Consider the following 18,246-nt stretch of genomic DNA (forward strand, 5'->3'; position numbering starts at 1 on the left):
GTCTAATAGGGACAACTGGATAGTCGAGTTATTATTCCACACATATACAAAATAGCCCTGAAATGGTGCCGTCTGGGTGGTGGTACCTATCTGAGAATAAGTAACATTAGTCTTCTCCTTAGGTGAACCGTTACTTATTCGAAATAGTGCAATATCATGGCAACTCATTGTGAAGGTATTCACAATATGAGATATAACTTAAAACGATGCCGACTTATAAATATTCTGTTTATTCAGAAATGGCTGGGTATTAATGATTCTATTGCACTTAATATATACATAATCTAAATTTGCTCACAGCTTGAGGCTTGAGCCCTAAATGCATCTTAGCCTTAAAAAAAATCCTTATTATTTTTATCCGTGGCAGGCTGTAACCTCTTTATACCTACCCAGGACTGCCAGTGGTCCCAGACCTAAATACCTACTCCAGGTACTATCTAACTATCATCTTGTATACAATTATCATGAAGTATACAATTATCATGATGTCCTTTACCCTACCAGCAAATTCCTATAAATTGTGAACAGAACACCATGCCTTTCTAGCTGCCTGGTTACATTTCGTTGAAATTGTCATGTCAGATTGTATCATACCTTTCTTTTATTTGGCTGAACCACATTTAGCTTCTCTCTACCTAGCATATATGACTTCAGGATATCTTTTCCCTGTGCATACATAACCTTACATATAGAAGTATTAAACTTTATTTGCCATTTTCTGACCATATATTCAACAATCTAATTTTTAAGTAACATAGCACAGCTTGAATTGCTAACAAGCCTTCACGCTAAAATCAGCAGCAAACTTGGACAGCTTCTTTTAGGTCAGCTGCCCTGGCCCCAGAGATCATGTTGGAGCATCCAATGCAGCTGTTTTATCATTGTACAGTTGTACTGGATTATTTTATCATTTAGTGATAATTCTATTTGTTTAATCGTCCTTTAAATTCATATGCATGGGATGCATATAAAGTATCAGATGATAAAGAAGCCTATGGTAGATATAAACTAGTCCTCAATCAGGTTACAAAAGGAGGTTAGGCAAGCTTAATCAGATTATGAGAAGTTTCTGGCAAAGAAAAGCAGCAGAGACTTCTGTTCTTATATTAAGAATAGCTTACTGTGAATAAACACAAGTGAATAAACAGTTGTGGACAATGGAACAGCATTCGTCATCAGGAAGTGGTGGAGTAGACTGTGGCAGGTCTACCTCTATAAAAAGCTACATAATTCCGATAACGATGGGGGTAACGTGGCGAGAGTTGGCCACCATAAAATAAGCTGACAACAAGTGAATGTTGGAGCAGCAATAACATTCTTCCTGACTAGTGGAAGATCACAGAAGTGACAATGGTGGAATGGAAAAGTGGCAGGCAGAGGATCAGAAGTCTGAGAAACAGCTGGTGCACTCAACACCATAGAGTGCCATTGCTGGCAAGGAAAGCAATGGGAAACCACCTTTTACATTTATCCCTGGCTAATGGGGGAACCCTGGGTTGGTTGGTTGGTTGGTTAGGTTTTTTGGAGCATTAGCAACTAAGGCCATATTGCTCCAGGATATGCGGTGGTCATTCCCTGACCTTTCTGCATCCTCCGTATTTGGTGGTGATGGGCTGGAACCCCGGTCTAATCAAGAAGCATGTGCTATGCACTGCTGCTCCTTCCCACCTGGCTACAGAGGCGCCAGGGGAACCTTGGGATCTGCCACAACAACACATGAATGTATATTTATTCCTAGTAGCTCCATGACATCTGAATCAAATTTTAGTAGCAACGGGACTCAGCAGGCAGAAGGTGTGAGTGTCATATTTGGCAAGAGAGGGAGACAAGTCTTCTCAGGTCATAAACCAGTGAAATGGTTGTAATAATTATCCTTTTATGAAGATTGGTACATGGAATGTAAGAACAATGTTGAGGAAAGAGAAACTGGAAAATGTGAAGAGAGAAATGAAAAATAGTCTGAATATTTTAGGAATAGCAGAGACTAGATGGAAAGATGAGGGAGACTGTAAAAGAAGATATAAAGGTAATATACAAAAGAGGGAATGATAGCCAGGGAGGAGTAGCTATACTTCTAGATAAAAATGTGCAGAAAAGCCTCAAGAAAGTGAAGCAAGAAAGAAGAGCAGAAAGGTAGTGTAAAAGTAGGAAGGGAGAAGATAAAGACAATAAGATTTGCAGACGACCAGGTATTGATTGCTAATAATGAGGAAGAATTACAGAGCTCCTTGGATATTTTGAACAGCAAAGTAAAGGAGTACAATATGAAGACTAACAGCAAGAAAACCAAGATAATGTTAATTTCAAATTGGCCAGGAAGAAGAATCAATGCAAAATTAGATGGAATAATATTGAAACAGGTGGACAGATACAGATACTTAGGAAGCATAATGACAGAAAATGGAAAAAGCCTGAAGGAAATAAAAACAAGAATTTCAATGGGGAAAGAGACATTTAGTAATAGAAAAGAACTATTGAGAAGAAATTTCAAGAAGGAATTAAGAAAGCAAATGGTGAAAAAATTAATATGGACTGTTAAACATGGACACTGGGAAGAGAGGAGGTTAGATGGCTAGAAGCATTCGAGATGTGAGTATAGAGAAGAATGGAAAGGATGAAATGGGTGGACAGGGTTAGTAATGAGGAAGTTTTGAAGAAAGTAGGTGAAGAGACATGTTAGTAAAAAGAACTAAGAAGGCAAAAGGACATGTATTGAGAAGAGAAAGCATGTTGAGGAAAGTAATTGAGGGGAAGATGTGTGGGAAGAGAGCTGTTAGGAGAAGGAGAATTCGAATGATGGATTGGATGGGAAGAGAAAATTATACACAAATTAAAAGGAAAGCACAAGATAGAGAAGCACGGCATCAATGGAGCCCTGAACCTGCCTGAGGGCAGGGAACTAGAAGAAGAAGATTAAAAGTAGAAGAAAGGGGTTAAATCACATTGACTCACTCAATGTCGATGGCCTAACTGTTGATGATCCTGCTCAGGTTTCTGACAAATTACATGTAGAATAGGTATTTTGTATCTACATTCACAGAATAGGTATTTTGTATCTAAATTCACACATTAAGAATTCTTTAGGGAAGGGAATGCCAGAAGTTTATCAAATTATAACAGGGAGCCAAATGATTTTTTGATAACTGGGAAGAAATTGAAACAGAAATTATTGAAGTTACATGTAAAAAAGGTGCCTGATATGGATAGGATCTATCCAATTATATTAAGGGAGGCAGCAAAGGCGGAAGGTCAGGGAATGAACACTGCATATCCCCAGTCCGGATAAAGGGTGAGGGTTGGCGTCAGGAAGGGCATCCGGCCGCAAAAATTTCATGCCAAAACAATAAAAAATGCTGACCCCATATATAATGGGAAAAAGCGAGGAGGTAAGCAAATCATTTATCAATAATTACGAGGGTATTCTGGGATTCAGGGCGGCTTCTTGTGGATTGGAAATGTTCGAATGTATCCCCAATTCACAAAGAGAGATCAAAAGGTGACATAAGTAATTACAGACCTGTTAGCTTAACTTCTGTTCCAGGAAAAATGGAGCCGCTGGTTAAAGAAATCATTCAGAACTATCTAGAGAGGAATGCAGTTATACTTCAGTCACAGCATGGATGTCTTAAGGGGTGGTCTTGTCTGGCCAATCGGAGTAGCTATTATTACTCTCTTCTTTCTTAAATGATCTTTTTCTTTTTAAATGATCCCAAATTTGTTTTGATTATTCAGTATGAGTTAATTGACATCCACCATGGTACATGCTTAATTATGGCCCACCTCCATGTGTTGTAGATGAGCACTCGGCAGGCTTTCCTAGTGGCAAAGTGGCCAGAAATAACTAATCAACACACAGACAGCACAAACACAACACTATGTATTTCTTTCCATTTTATACAATTCTGTATCATCACAGTATACCATAGTAGAGTTGAACAAGAATTCCAGAGCCACCCAGTGTACAACACTCTGCATGTCAATATTCATTTGCAATCGCATAGTTTGGAAGAGCTTGTGACTTCTCTCCAACATTAACCACTTTTCTTTGTAAGGTCTGTACTTTTACTTTGTCTTGGGTCATATGATTATCAACACAGTAACTTGAGCTTTTTCCACAGTTTCAGCATCAGAATATTCTTTGTTACATTCTGACTTATGTACACTGCTGCATTCCATCATTGCTAATTTGTGCATATTGATGCTAGTAGCATAATCAGTGCCTCCGTAGCCAGGTGGGCAGGAGCAGCAATGAGTAGCACATGCTTCTTGATTAGACCAGTTTTTGAGCCTGTGACCACCAAATATGGAGGATGCAGAAGGTCAGGGAATGACCCCTGCATATCCCCAGTCTGGATAAAGGGTGAGGGTTGGCGTCAGGAAGGACGTCTGGCCGCAAAAATTTCATGCCAAAACAATAAAAAACGCTGACCCCATATATAATGAAAAAAAGCAAGGAAAAAAAAAAAAAAAGAAAAGATGCTAGTAGCGTAATCAATTCTACAAATCATATGAAATGTGCTACTTGTGTAATGTTTGTGACCTATCTGGAATGGAACAGTATAGAGCCAAGAGGAAAGTCTTTGTGTGTGTACTGTGCAAGGAGTATGAGGAAATTAGGCATGAACTCAGTGTTCTGATGGGCATTTATGAGAATTTGAAGAACAGTGAATCCCCTCGAAGGAAATAAAATGAGCTGATCAAGTTCTCAGCTACCCAACTCAGTGCCAGAGCTCTCACTTGAGCTTCAGGTAGCAGAGCAGCATTCTCCAAAGGAAAATGTGCTCTTCCCAAAGGAGGTAGTTATTGTCAGTGACTCTATTGTCAGGGAAATGGGAAATATATTGTGCAAAAATGATAGGACCAGGGTATGACAGCTGGGGGGGGGAGGTCACATAAAGCAGGTATCTTTTTAAGGGCATGAAAGATAATGTATACGTGGACACTAATGATGTTAAAAGTAGGATATTAGAGGACTTAACAAGTAAGTCTTCCAATGGGAAAAAGTTGCAAGTCAGAATTAAATTGGAATTCTCTGCAATCCTGCCCAGACATGATATAGGAGGGAGTACACATTAACATTAATATGATGGGCATATTAACATTAATATGAGGCATATAATGCAAGAAAGCAAGCTTATACATCATCAGACAAAAAAAAAAAAAATAACCCCTTCCATTTCACCCATCCATTTGCTCCAAAAATTTGTCCAGTCTTCCTTGAATTTATTTAAGCTATCAACTTTCACAACGAACAATGGAAGTTTGTTCCAGCAATCAACCACCCACTGGCTAAAGACAAATTTCCACACATCTATTCTACAACTGTCTTTCTTCTTCAATTTGAATTTATGCCCCCTCAGGTGCTTAATCTGAACAAATGGAAAAATTCCAACAGCACTGAGCATTTTATGTGTTTCTTAACTAACGGCATAACTCCTCCTCCCTACCCATCATGTCTATCCTTTCTCTAAACATTGTATTCTCCACATTCCAATTCTGCATTCCTTTTATCTGTGTGACAACACGTCTCTGATATCCCAACAATACTGTTGGGATATCAAAGATCCGCCTTTGATGTCTTGACCAGTACTTCAAATTCATTAAATTTATTTATTATACTCCTAGCATTGCCATAAATGCAAGTACATATACATGTACCTGTTCTTACTCTTAGTTATTTTAACACAGCCCATGTATTTATTTTTTATGATAACTCCCAGCAGTTCTTGAAATCCCCAGCAACTTGCTTTCCAGGCTGCTGCTCATTCCAAGAGAAGCAAGCAGTGCAAGAATCACTTTCACTTCTGACTAGGCAGAGGTGAAAATGATTCCAATAGAAGCAACAGGATACGCTGTTTCCACAGGGATGGGATACCTTAAATAGAAGAGATGCAAAATATTTGCTGATGCTATTGAGACAGTGTTAAATCAGTTGGAATACTGATAGCTTGGGAGGATACGCAGACCAATAAGTTAACTAGGGTCATAGGCAAATGTGAAAATGATTCTTGCACTGATTCTTTGGAACATGCAGCAACCCAAAAGAGCAATGTGTTGGAGATTTCAAGCCCTGCTGTGGAGCATCATAGAACAAGTGAGTACATGAGCTGTGTTAGGATAACTAAGAATAAGAACAGATGCATGTGCTTGCATGTACACTTATGCTAAGAGCAATAGTAAATAAATTTGATGAAGTTGAAATATTAATTAGGTTATCAAATGCAGACATTGAAGAGACCTTGGAGATTTGGTGCACTCAGACATAAAGGATATAGAATTTGAATGTAGGGAGTACAATGTGTACAGAAAGGACATAGTGTAGTGTATATAGTGTTTACTATACTATAGACTGTTACACTTAAGGAAGAGATTTCCAAACTTTCTCGGTTCACGGCAACCTTAGTGTCCCAGTAATTTTTTCACAGCACCCCTAAGTCAAAATAAATACCTAACACAGTGGTTTTCGACATTTTAATATATACCTATATAATAATTTTATTCTTATTACTAAATAGAGATCAATTATAGATCACCACGAAATTAAAAAAATATGGTACAATGGATACCGTACACCTTTTTAAAATGAAATAAATGTATAAATTTTTAAAAAAAATAATAATAAACTTTAAGTAACTTAAACCCAAATTACACAGCACCCCAAGAATGTTGTTGCGGCACCCTCATTGAAAACCACTGACTTAAGGGATGCAGGATTTGAATGTGGAGAGTACAATGTGTACAGACAGGACAGGAGGGGGGGGTTATGCACTCTTAGTTAAGAAGCATATTAAATCCAAGGCAATGAATCCAGTCAACATTGCTGGCCAGTGAAATTTCGAGTCAGTTTTGTGTGAAATAAGCAATGATAAAAGAAAAATGAGAGGTGTATGTTATGGGCCTAATAACTGTGATGAGTATAACAAACAACTAAACAGAGAAATAGAGTGGGTAGTAAATCAGAATGTCTTATAATGGGTGTTTTTAACTCCAGATATTTATTGGAACTTGTTGGTTAGTCACTCATATGCTAACAAGATTCTGTGGATTTATTGTATGACTGTTTTCTGGAACAAAATATTAGAGAGGCAACAAGGGAGCAGAAGTCTTGATCCTATTATCAGCAGTAATTCTCCATGTATTAAGAATCTGCAGATAAAAGAACCACTAGATGGTAGTGATTGCATCACAGTGTATTCATGCAGGATTTATTTGAAGATGTAACTACCATCAAGTATAAATGGAAGTATTTTTGCTTTTCTGAAAGAGACTATAGTGGTCTCAGACAGTATTAAAGTCTATACAGTTGGACCAACTAATGATGTTACCAAAAACAAATTCTAAATGGGAAGCATTCAGGGAAATAAACATAGAAGCAACTAGGATTTTCATACCAACTAAGAAATACTGTTCAAGACTTAGGTGAAATTGGTTCTCAGATGAACAAATGAGACCTCCAGAGAAGAAAAATGCATGGAATGCATATAAAGTATCAGCAGGGGCATTCCTAGGGTAAGTGGTGCCCAGGTGCCAATTGAAATTTGGTACTCCCCTTTAAAATTTTCTTCACATGTGTCCCTCGAATGTTGGCACCCTGGTACATTTCAACCTTGCACCCTCGGGACAGCCTGTCCCTGAGTATCAGATGATACAGAAGTGTATGGTACATATAAACTTAGTCAGCAATCAAGTCACAAAGGAATTTAGGCTATGAGAAGTCTTAGGCAAAGAATACCAAGAAATGCAGCAAAGACTTTACTTATATTAACTCTAGAAGGAAGGGGTTGAATTACATTGGTCAACTTGAAGTCGCTGGATTAACTGCTGACGATCCTCCTCAGGATGCTGAATATCCATTTTAAATCTACATTCACACACAAGGAATTTTTTTCCTTGTGTGTGAATGTAGATCCCCTTCTGGCACCCCCCTCCCCTTTAGGGAGGATTTTTTTTTTCAAAAAGGATTTTTTTAAAATTTTAATATAGCAAAAAACCATTCTCCAGTGGCAGAGAATTTGTGAAGAAATTGTGATATAAAAGTACTTTGGAAATTATTTTGAAATATTGATTTAAAACATCATATACTATTATTTCTATATTTATATATGGCTGTATCATTTCCTTGTATTCTTGAAACTTAGGGACAGACTGATGTTATATTTCTCCCATATCACCCATGCTGTAAGCCACATCACCCATCTCATCCCCGTGCTAGCTTCCAAATAGTGGCTTTTTGTTCTTGATTTAGATACTCAGTTTCTGGGAACAACTGCCCAGTACAACATTTGCTATATTGGAAGTTGTCTGTTAAGCAGTCCTGAATCTCATGAGGTGGGAGGGAGGGAGGGAGGGAGAGAGAGAGAGAGAGAGAGAGAGAGAGAGAGAGCCCATGGTCCTCAGCATCTGGAGCTCTCCCTCAAATTCTACTGTAAAGACAGTAGTTCTTTGTGTTGTAACGTTTTGCTATTTTGGTTATGGCCTTCTATATCTGTGAGTGGTAAGGAAATGTGAATGGGGAGAGAGGCTCCATGGTCCTTGGCATTTGAGGACCTAACATTCTATAGAGAGTAGAATTTTGTGTTTTTAATCGTGAATGGTAGGTAAATTGAATGACAGATTACTGGAGCTCTCCCTCAAATGAGGGGAAAAGGGAGCCGTTATCATATGTGCAAGGTATTAGCATTAGTAGAGGCATATGATGCAAGAAAGCAAGCTTATGCAGCATCAGCCAAAAAAAAAAAAAAACCGCTTCCATTTCACCCTCCATTCGTTTGAAATACCTGTCCAGCTGAGCCTTGAATTTATTTAGGCTATCAACTTCCACAACAAGTAATGGAAGTCTGTTCCACCAACCAACTACCCGCTGGCTAAAGGCAAATTTCTGCACATCTATCCTACATCTGTCTTTCCTCAATCTGAATTTATGCCCTCTCAGGTTATTATTCTGAGCAAGGTATTTATTTTCTGGCATAGTTCTGTTTCCACCTTCTAGGGTGGCTATAGTTTTGGCATTCACAGTATTGGCATCTGTGAGGAGAATATCAGTGAACATCAACTCTCAGATAAAAGTTATTCAAGGATGTAGTTGGAGTTATGCAAAGTATTCAAAGAGTAAGGAAGCAAACACCACCAGATATGATGGTATTAGAATAAAAATACATATGATAGTTTTATTATGGAATATTTTTTTTTCCAAGGTAAAATAAAATAAAGCAAAATTATGGTAGAGTCAAAGTTTTGGAGTAATGGCCCCATTATCATCATCTCCTCCTCTGTGTTAAAATTATAAAAACAAGAAAAGCATAAACATATAGAAGATAGAAATATTACATTGATAGATCTAAAGGATGTCAAAAAGTGAAAAATTATCACCCCTATGGTTGAATAGGATATCCAGGTAATTGAACCCTTCTATACAATATATACATGTAACCCTCGATTACACAGTAATTTATTTATATGAAAACAGTGTAATTCAAAACCATGTTAATTGAGATCCGTTTAAAATAGAGGGAGGTTACATTCCAGAAAATTAAACAGATAAAGATAATTATGGTTGTTTCGATAAATATATTACTTTAAATATATACACCAGTGGTTTTCAACCTGGGTGCCACAACAACATTCCAGGGGTGCCATGTAATTTGGGTTTAAGCTACTTAAACTTATTTTTTTTAAAATTTATATGTTTATTTTATTATAAAAGGTGTACAGTATCTTTTTAATTTTGCGGTGATCTATAATTGATGTTTACTGAGTACCTCTATATAAAGAGTAAAATTATATACTGTATATATATAATTTGTATTATAAAATGTAATTTTTATAATTATAGTATTGTAATAACTATCATATAACATATATATGTTTTTAATATTTTATATATATATACACACATACACAGAGAATCAGATCTAACAGGCAGAAAATTGAGTAGGAGTGCCAAAACAAAATAAATTACTTAGTGGTGCCGTTATTAAAAAAAGGTTGAAAACCACTGATATACACAATAAGAAAAAATAACACAAATTAGTTCTCTTTCATTAAAAAATGTATATTTTAGTTCAATAACTGAATTCAAATTTGAAAACAATTAAAATTTGAAGACAGTTTGCAAACATTGATCCATATTAAGAAAATTTGGACCAATCATATTCAGTCGCAAGTTTAATTATTTTTAAGAATTGAGTTATTGATGTTGCTTTTTCCTTTTTTGTTTCAAATTTTCATCACTAGAACATACACATTGTTTAGCCTTACATGTATTGGTTTTTAAGAATTCTGTGATAAGTGATTGTTTGCTTTTTTTTTTGTAAATCTTTATAGATTTCTTGATGTGAAGCCAAAGATCTTGGCAATCTCTTTGAAATTTTAGATTGCTCTCCATAGAAGGATCGTTATCCATCAAATAATATTCTAACTTATTTACCAATTCTGACCTTCTTTTAGGTTTTGATAGTAAAATTTGGAACTGCTTTATCTTAACTACTTTCATGATTATAATCTGTGTGTTCACTGAATTAGAATTGTCATAGGTTGCCAATTCCACTAGTTCTTCTGTTAAAATTTTTGCCTTTATTCACAAACATCCTGGACAGCCATGTCTTCGAATCCTTCTCCACCATTAGAATGGGCTAGATCCACAATATGATAGAATTCATTCTCCACTGGTATAATGAGATTTTCTGTTATGACCACTTCTGTCCGTATAGCTTTCCAGCAAGCATTTAGTAGAAGATTGCCCTTCTTCAATTGCCAAGGAAATGATTTTCACAGAATTTAAGATTGTAAAATTTCTACAGACTTCTCTGATTGTAAGATTAGAATCTGAATCCAGCTTATCCAGAGTTGCATGGAAAGTTCTTCATACATAATGTCTTCATTGTGGTTATTATACCTTAGTCTGATGGCTGGATTAGAGAAGTTGTGTTGGGTGGTAAAAAAACTACCTGAACATTACATTCAGATGAATTAGGTCTTATGGATGCCCCAGAGCATTATCCAAATGCAATAGACACTTGAAATTAAGATTTTTCTTTTCACATACCTTTGAGCTTCAGGTACAAAGCAGTAAAGAAACAAGTCTTTAAAAATAGTTGATGTTACCTAAGTTTTTTTTTATTTTCCCTCCAATGTATAGGTTGCTTGCTTTTTTTATAATTTTTCATTTTTATAGGATTCAGACATCAGTTAATGATCATTGGTTTTGTCAAATCTCCAGATGCATTACTACAAAAGATCAAGGTTATTTGATCTTTAGCAGCTGTAAATCTCCATGCTGTTTCCTCATTTTTTAAGATAAAAGTTCTTTATGGCATTTTTTCCCACTACAGTTCAGTTTCATCAGGGTTAAAAACTTGGTTTTCAGTATAATCTTGTTATTGTATAATTTTTTCCAATGCTTCTGGAAATTCAGTAAATAATAATTAATAATAATAAAAAAATTCTTTGCAGCTTTTACATTTTCTGATGCACTTTCTCCTTGAAATTTTACATCATGTAAATTAAAGCACTTTGTGAAAATTTCAAACCAGCTTTTACTGGCAGAAAATTCCTGAATATGCAACTGTTATTACATATTCAGGAATTTGGAAGAGGATTGGCTGGTTTCCTGAAGAGGTTTATAAATCTTCATAGTGTTTTCTTTGATTAAACTGCCATCCAAGAGCACTTGCTTCTGGGTATTGGCCTCTATCCAAATCGTAAGGGATTGTTCTTTCAATAATTGAATCTTGTGCATGACATGTCATTTTTGCATTGATGGAAGATCCTGCTGCAACAATAGTTCTTATTTTTTACTTTTTTTTTTTTTTTTTTTTTATTGTCCAAACTGCTGTGTTTTGCTGCATTTAAGCTTAAAGCCTTGGCAACTACTGTTGATCTCTCACCTTCTTTTATCTGATCTAAAATATTTATCTTTTCCACAAAAAAAATGGCTTTTCTTTTTCATACCCCCTTTTATCATGATATTTCCCACTAAAATTAAGAAAAATTATTTGATTACCACAAAAATTTTTAATTAATTAAATGTATTTTAAAGTAACAATAACAATTGCCCTCTCTTAAGTAAATCACTTATAAAAAATTACAGTATACCCACAAAAGTTGGTTATTGCATAGTATAACCAAAGCCCAGTGCCAACAACTTGATTTTAATGCTGGAAGCAAATGTTTTGATACATTTTCTCAGAAGGTTCTTGTATTACTAATCCTAGCCTTTGGTATTATGTTACAATGGCTACATAGTATCTAACAGTAAAACATGCTTGACTGTGTGTTGGTAGCTTCGACTGACCAAGCAGCACTCCATCAATCATTCAAAACTAAGTCCTTTGACCAAGTTAATCAAAAATGTTCACATTTTTTTTTGAACATGTAAAAGTGAAACCATGTTATTCAAGTTCTGTGTTAATTGAGGTTTACCTGTATTCAAAATTTGTACTTGATTGTCCTATATGAGGTACGAGCAGTGATCTCTGTCTGCTCCTTCATGTTGATTGGATTGGCTAGAGGGAGCTCTGAATAATGGTGATAGTAGCCTCATATATGCAATTCCTAGAAAATTGTTGAATGGGACCAATATCCAGTTTCTGTGATGTGTTGGGAGCTTGAAAATTTGGGACGTGAAGTCTGGTGATGTTTTCTGGGGATGTCTGATTGTGTATGTGTTTTGTGATAGTTTTGGACCATTATTCTTGTGGCCTTCAGAGTGGAAGTTGGCAATTGGATGGGAGGGAGGAGCTCTGAGTTTTATATTTCTTCTGGCTGTTGTATTAGTATTATATTAAACTAAAATTCAGTCCTATGATAGGTGAATTTCAGTGCTTGAGGAATTAAAAGAGGAGACTCATCGAACATTCAGTTGACTAACTTAATTCTAGAGCCCACACTCAGGCAACAAGTAACATAATGGAATCTCAATAGGCAAAAGGTTCCAGTTCCATGACTAGTAGGCACCTCTGTAGCCAGGTGGGAAGGAGCAGCAGTGCATAGAACATGCTTCTTGATTAGACCGGGGTTCGAGCCCATCACCACCGGATGCGGAAAGGTCAGGGAATGACCACCGCATATTTACGGAGCAATATGACCTTAGTTGCTAATGCTCCTGAAAACCAAATAACAACAACAACCATGACTAGTTGCTATTGTTGGTTATTCTATTGTCATAAAAATCTGCTATTCCACCTATTCAAAAAGGATAGGTGGAATAGGAACAGGTGGAATTCATCACTTTCCTTCTTGTGTTAACATAATCAAAGAATTTTTTGCTACTTTTCATTTGCATTCTTAGCCAAAGACTTCTCACAATATGCCTTAGACTACCTGCTCCCCTTAGTGACCAGATTGTAGACTGATTTATTATTGCATTCCCTGATAATTCATAATTATCCCATGTGTTTTTCTTCTTTGCCACTAGTCTCAATAGTTCATCTGAGATCCATTGAGGTCTAAATCTCTAAACAATATCTCTTACTTGGCATAAAAAACTTAGCAGCTCTTAATATTACTTCCTTGAATACCTTCCACTTAGGATTTGCAAGTGACATCACTTGGTCCAACTGAAAAGAATTTAAAACTGAATACCACTGTAGTCACATTTACAAAAGCAAAATCCCTTCCTTTGGACTTTGACGTAATAACACTTTTAAATAAATGCCGCATCAATATGCTATGATCACTGCCACCTAGTCGTTCTTTCATCTCAACATTCTTTATGCATGAAGAGCCGCTGTGGTAACCAAAATAAGAGTATTCGATTTCCCTTTTTTACCTATCTAACATGCTGATATAGAACAAAACTCATCCGGTAAATCCAGATATGTTCTGCTACTGTGCAAGTGACCAAACTACAAGTTCCAGTGGAAAGACACCTGGAAAATTAAAATCTCTTATTATAAGACATTTTGATTTACTGGCCCACCCTATCTATAACCATTTATTTTATGCATCACAGACATTTGGCCTATAACATAATCCTACTGTCATTTTTGCTTTAAAATTACTTATGGCACCATGTTTCTGATATTCTTATAACTGCAACTCATAGCATTAGTTCAAAAGCAAGTATATGTATGCTTGTTTTTGCTCCTAGTAACTGTAACATATTCCATGTATTTGCTTGTTCCATGAGAATCATAGTGAGCCTCATAGTCTTCCATATCTTGTTTTCCAGCCTGCTTCATGCACTGACAGAGGCACTGCAAGAATGAATTTCACCTTGCTAAAGCCGCAATTGATCTATTAGTCTGTGTACCTCCCCCCCACCCAAAAGTTACAGTTTTCTGTTCCACCTAACACTTAGACCACCTCATTAGTATCAGCAAATATTCTTGCACCTCTTCTATTTAAGTATAGTCCACCCTGTTAGCAAGTACAAGTGATGATAAGAAAAATTCTACCCCATGAGCTTTACACAATCTCTCCAAGGCCGAATTAAATAACACAGCTCTCTTCACATACTCCCTCCTATAATGGCTGAAAATTATATACACTTCAAATTTAGCCCTAACATAGTTTTTCAACATTTTCTCATACCTGCAAAGTCAGTCCTGCAATTGCCTATGGTTAATATCACTAGTGCTAGCGTGTACAATAATATCATATTTTGTACCCTTAAAAAATGACAATCCTACAACATTATTAACTTGTCCCTGGCAAACTGAATAAATATTTTGCATCTATGTTCACGAGTGAAAACGTTTTTAGGGATGAGAGATACCAGAAAGATACCTAATTCTAGCTGGGAGCTAAATGATTTTAACTCTCTGTTGAAATCATTTAAAGGAAAGCAGAAAAGAAGTTGGAGTGGAAAGTAAATAAGGCAACCTAGTTGTTACAGGCAGCTCCCTGTTGAAATCATTTAAAGGAAGGCAGAAAATAAGTTGGAGTGGAAAGTAAATAAGGCAACCTAGATAACATGGTACTTGGTTACGGTTTCGCTCTAACATGTTAGAGAATTTCGGTCAACCTCACATAACAGAATATTTTTGAGCTTTTGTGCGGGGGAAACCCTGCTATTATGTTGGATGTAATTTTTCAACATTTCCATTCTTTTTGAATTGCTGCTGTTGACTTTGCTAGTCAAAACAAAAATTATTGAGAAATCTCTGCATTTTATTTTGTTGGGAAATCCCCGTGTTACGTTCTGTACTATTGAACTAGTGGAAAAATCTAGATTTCAAAGTTTTATTACTATTGGATAACACACCAGGCCATCCAAAAGATTTAAGTCATCCAAACATTGAAGTTATGTTCCTACCACCTCCGTAGCCGAGTGGTTAGGAGCGGGAGTGCAGCAGCACATGCTCTTTGAGTAGACTGGGGTTCAAGCCCCTGACTGCTGAATACGGTCGATCCGCCAACCTGCACTGGACCAGCGTGGCAGATTATGGCCCATTTCCCTCAGCACGAATTGTTGAGGAGGCTTTCATCCTGCAGTGGGTTGATATTGGCTGCACTCTACTTTTTTTTTTTTTTTTTTTTTTTTACCACAGTTGTATTAGGTTAATACAACTTCTTTCATTCAACCATAAGATCAAGGCATTATGTCCACCTTTAAAACTCATTACATCAGAAAATTGTTACAATGAATTTTGGAAAAAAGTGATTCCGAATCTATTGAAGTAATGGAGGCATGGAAATATTTCTCAAGTGTGGACTGTATCAGAATCATAGCTTTATCGCTGAAAGAAGTAAAACCGTCAACGTTAAATGCATGTGGAAAAATGTATGGTCAGAGTCATTCAGGAAATATGGTTGAACAGGCAGAAAACAGAATTGGTATGATAATAGAACTTGCTACGTCGGTAGAAGGGGAAGGTTTCAATGATATGACTACTGAAACCCTCATGGGTAGCACAGTTGATAGAATTGCCTGCCACTCCACTCAAGACCTGAGTACTTGTCGATGACAGGAGAAATTTTTATGGGCATTTTTCACAACGTGGTTGAGTTAGTCGGGGGCGAGGGTAGCATGGTTTTTTCTCGTGGAAACTTTGGTTTTTCATCCAGCAAAACAGAAAATCAACTGCAGGACATGCAATTTATAGACAATAAACACAGACTAACATGGCCTTAGTTGCTGATGCTCCTAAAAAAATTTTAAAAAAGATATGATTACTGAAGGCATTCAAGAATTACTGGTAGAAAAAGAGGCTGGCAAAGAGGATTTGGTGGAAATGGCATTGGAGGTAAAACCAAATCAATTCAGAGGATGATAGTGCAGATGAAAATTCTAAACTTCCAAATTTTACACTAAAAAGGGAAGTGTAACTTCCCATATTAGTTTTACACTAATATGGGAAGGCATAAAGTTAGTCGAGCAATTAGAATCTTATTTTTTGAATGCAGATTCTTGAACAAAAGGAACCCAAAGTTCAAAAGGGAGCTTCAAAAATGCTTAGTTCCATACAATGAAATTCACAAAGATTTACAAAACAAAAGCAAACACGCCTAGATTACTGATTTTTGAAAGAGAGCAGAAGGTACACGGAATCCAGAATGGTGTATTTTTGTTAACATTTTCTTAACGAAATAGTGTATTTTTGTTAGCTTTTGGAACGTAACCCCATTTTTGTACTTTTTCTTAGTCCTGTTTAACACGGTTTCGCACAACATGACATTTTATAGGAACCTAACTACCGTGTTATACCAGGGTTACCTGTATTTATATGAAGCTTGCTCGTGTAGGGTCTAAGAGACTCCAGGGATTTTTTTAAGGATGAAAAAATTATTAGAAGGACTATTCAAAACTGGATAAAATTTATTTTACCTTAAAGAACTATTATTTTTACCTATTCCTTGTAATAACTTGTTCACTTCCTTAACCTTTTATTGGTCACATTAGTTTAGTAGAAATTGCACATGCTGACATAAGGGTGAAAAAAATGGAAGCAAGCTCTTTAATCCATAATTAAAAGAACTTTTTTGGATTCAGAAGGGGGAGTCCCTACAGATGCCTTTCACAAAGTGGAATCTAAGGGCCAATCAAGTATTTACAGACCTGTATGCCTAACTTTTGTACAAGGAAGAAGAATGGAGCCATTGCTTAAAGAATTAATGCAGGATCAGTTCCATAGGAATGCATTTATATAGGCAATCACAGCATGGATTTCTTAAGCTCAGATATTTTCTGACCAACCTGATTAGGTATTAAGAAGTAGTCACAAAGGAATTAGATGTAAAAAAAATATTTTGCATCATATACACTTAAATTTCAGTAAAGATTTCAGTAATTTTTTCATATCTAAGAGCTGAACAATTTGGAGCAATCTGGCATTAGGGGCAAGTTATTACTAAGGATAAAGGGATAATTGTTATGGGCTTGAGAAGCAGTAATTTCAGAATAAAATAACATATCAGTTATTTTAAGGTTCAATGCTCAAGGTAGCGGGAAGCAAACAAGACCTAGGGTAATTGGACAGTTCAACATAAAGTTCTATGAACCAGTGACAGGAGGGATAAGGAGGTGATTATCCTATAGGTAGGCAACATCTTGAGTATTGCATGGAGGTCTGGAAGCCTCATTTTGGAAAGGTTGTGATCTTTTGGAACACACACACAAAAAAAAGGGGGATTTAATTTAAAGAGGATGGATGGACAAAATTTGCTTTTAGCCAGAGAGTAAATGATTTTTGGAACAAACTTCCTTTATTATGTGAAATTGGTTGTGTCAACAAACTTAAACAAGGATTAGACTGATTATTTGGACGGATAGACAAATGAAATGGGCAGGTTTTTTTTTTTGTTGATGTTGAATAAGCTTGCTCTCTTGCATCATTTTGCCACTACTGATACTATCACCACCCAAATATGGATGGTACTTCCAGGAGGATAATTATCTATTTGATCTATAGGGTTCCTCCTGAGGGTGGGTTCCTGTTTACAATAGCTATTCTCATGTTATGGTTAGATGGAATGAGGTTTGATGGCTTTCTTGAAGGTAGTCACACAGTATGGGAGGGGGGGGATACTCTGTTTTCCTTAGTTTCTGTTGAAGTCTGTGGAGGGTCTAGCTTGTATCCAATAAACTCTCCACACTATCTGTGTTTCCTGTTATGGACATACTGCTAGGTATGTTAGGGTTGGTATTAATGTTGGTAGTGGCAAATGATGCAAGGAAGCAAGCTTATACAGCATCATTGAGGAGAGGCAAGAGGGAATATCTGCATCATATGTCCAAAACCTGTAATAATTTATATAATCCTTCCTTAATCTTTCAATAGATGCATAGGGATTGAGCCATGCATC

This window comes from Mastigoproctus giganteus, chromosome 5, assembly GCF_048544385.1.
Source record: "Mastigoproctus giganteus isolate SK-2022 chromosome 5, ASM4854438v1, whole genome shotgun sequence".
NCBI lineage: Eukaryota > Metazoa > Arthropoda > Arachnida > Uropygi > Thelyphonidae > Mastigoproctus > Mastigoproctus giganteus.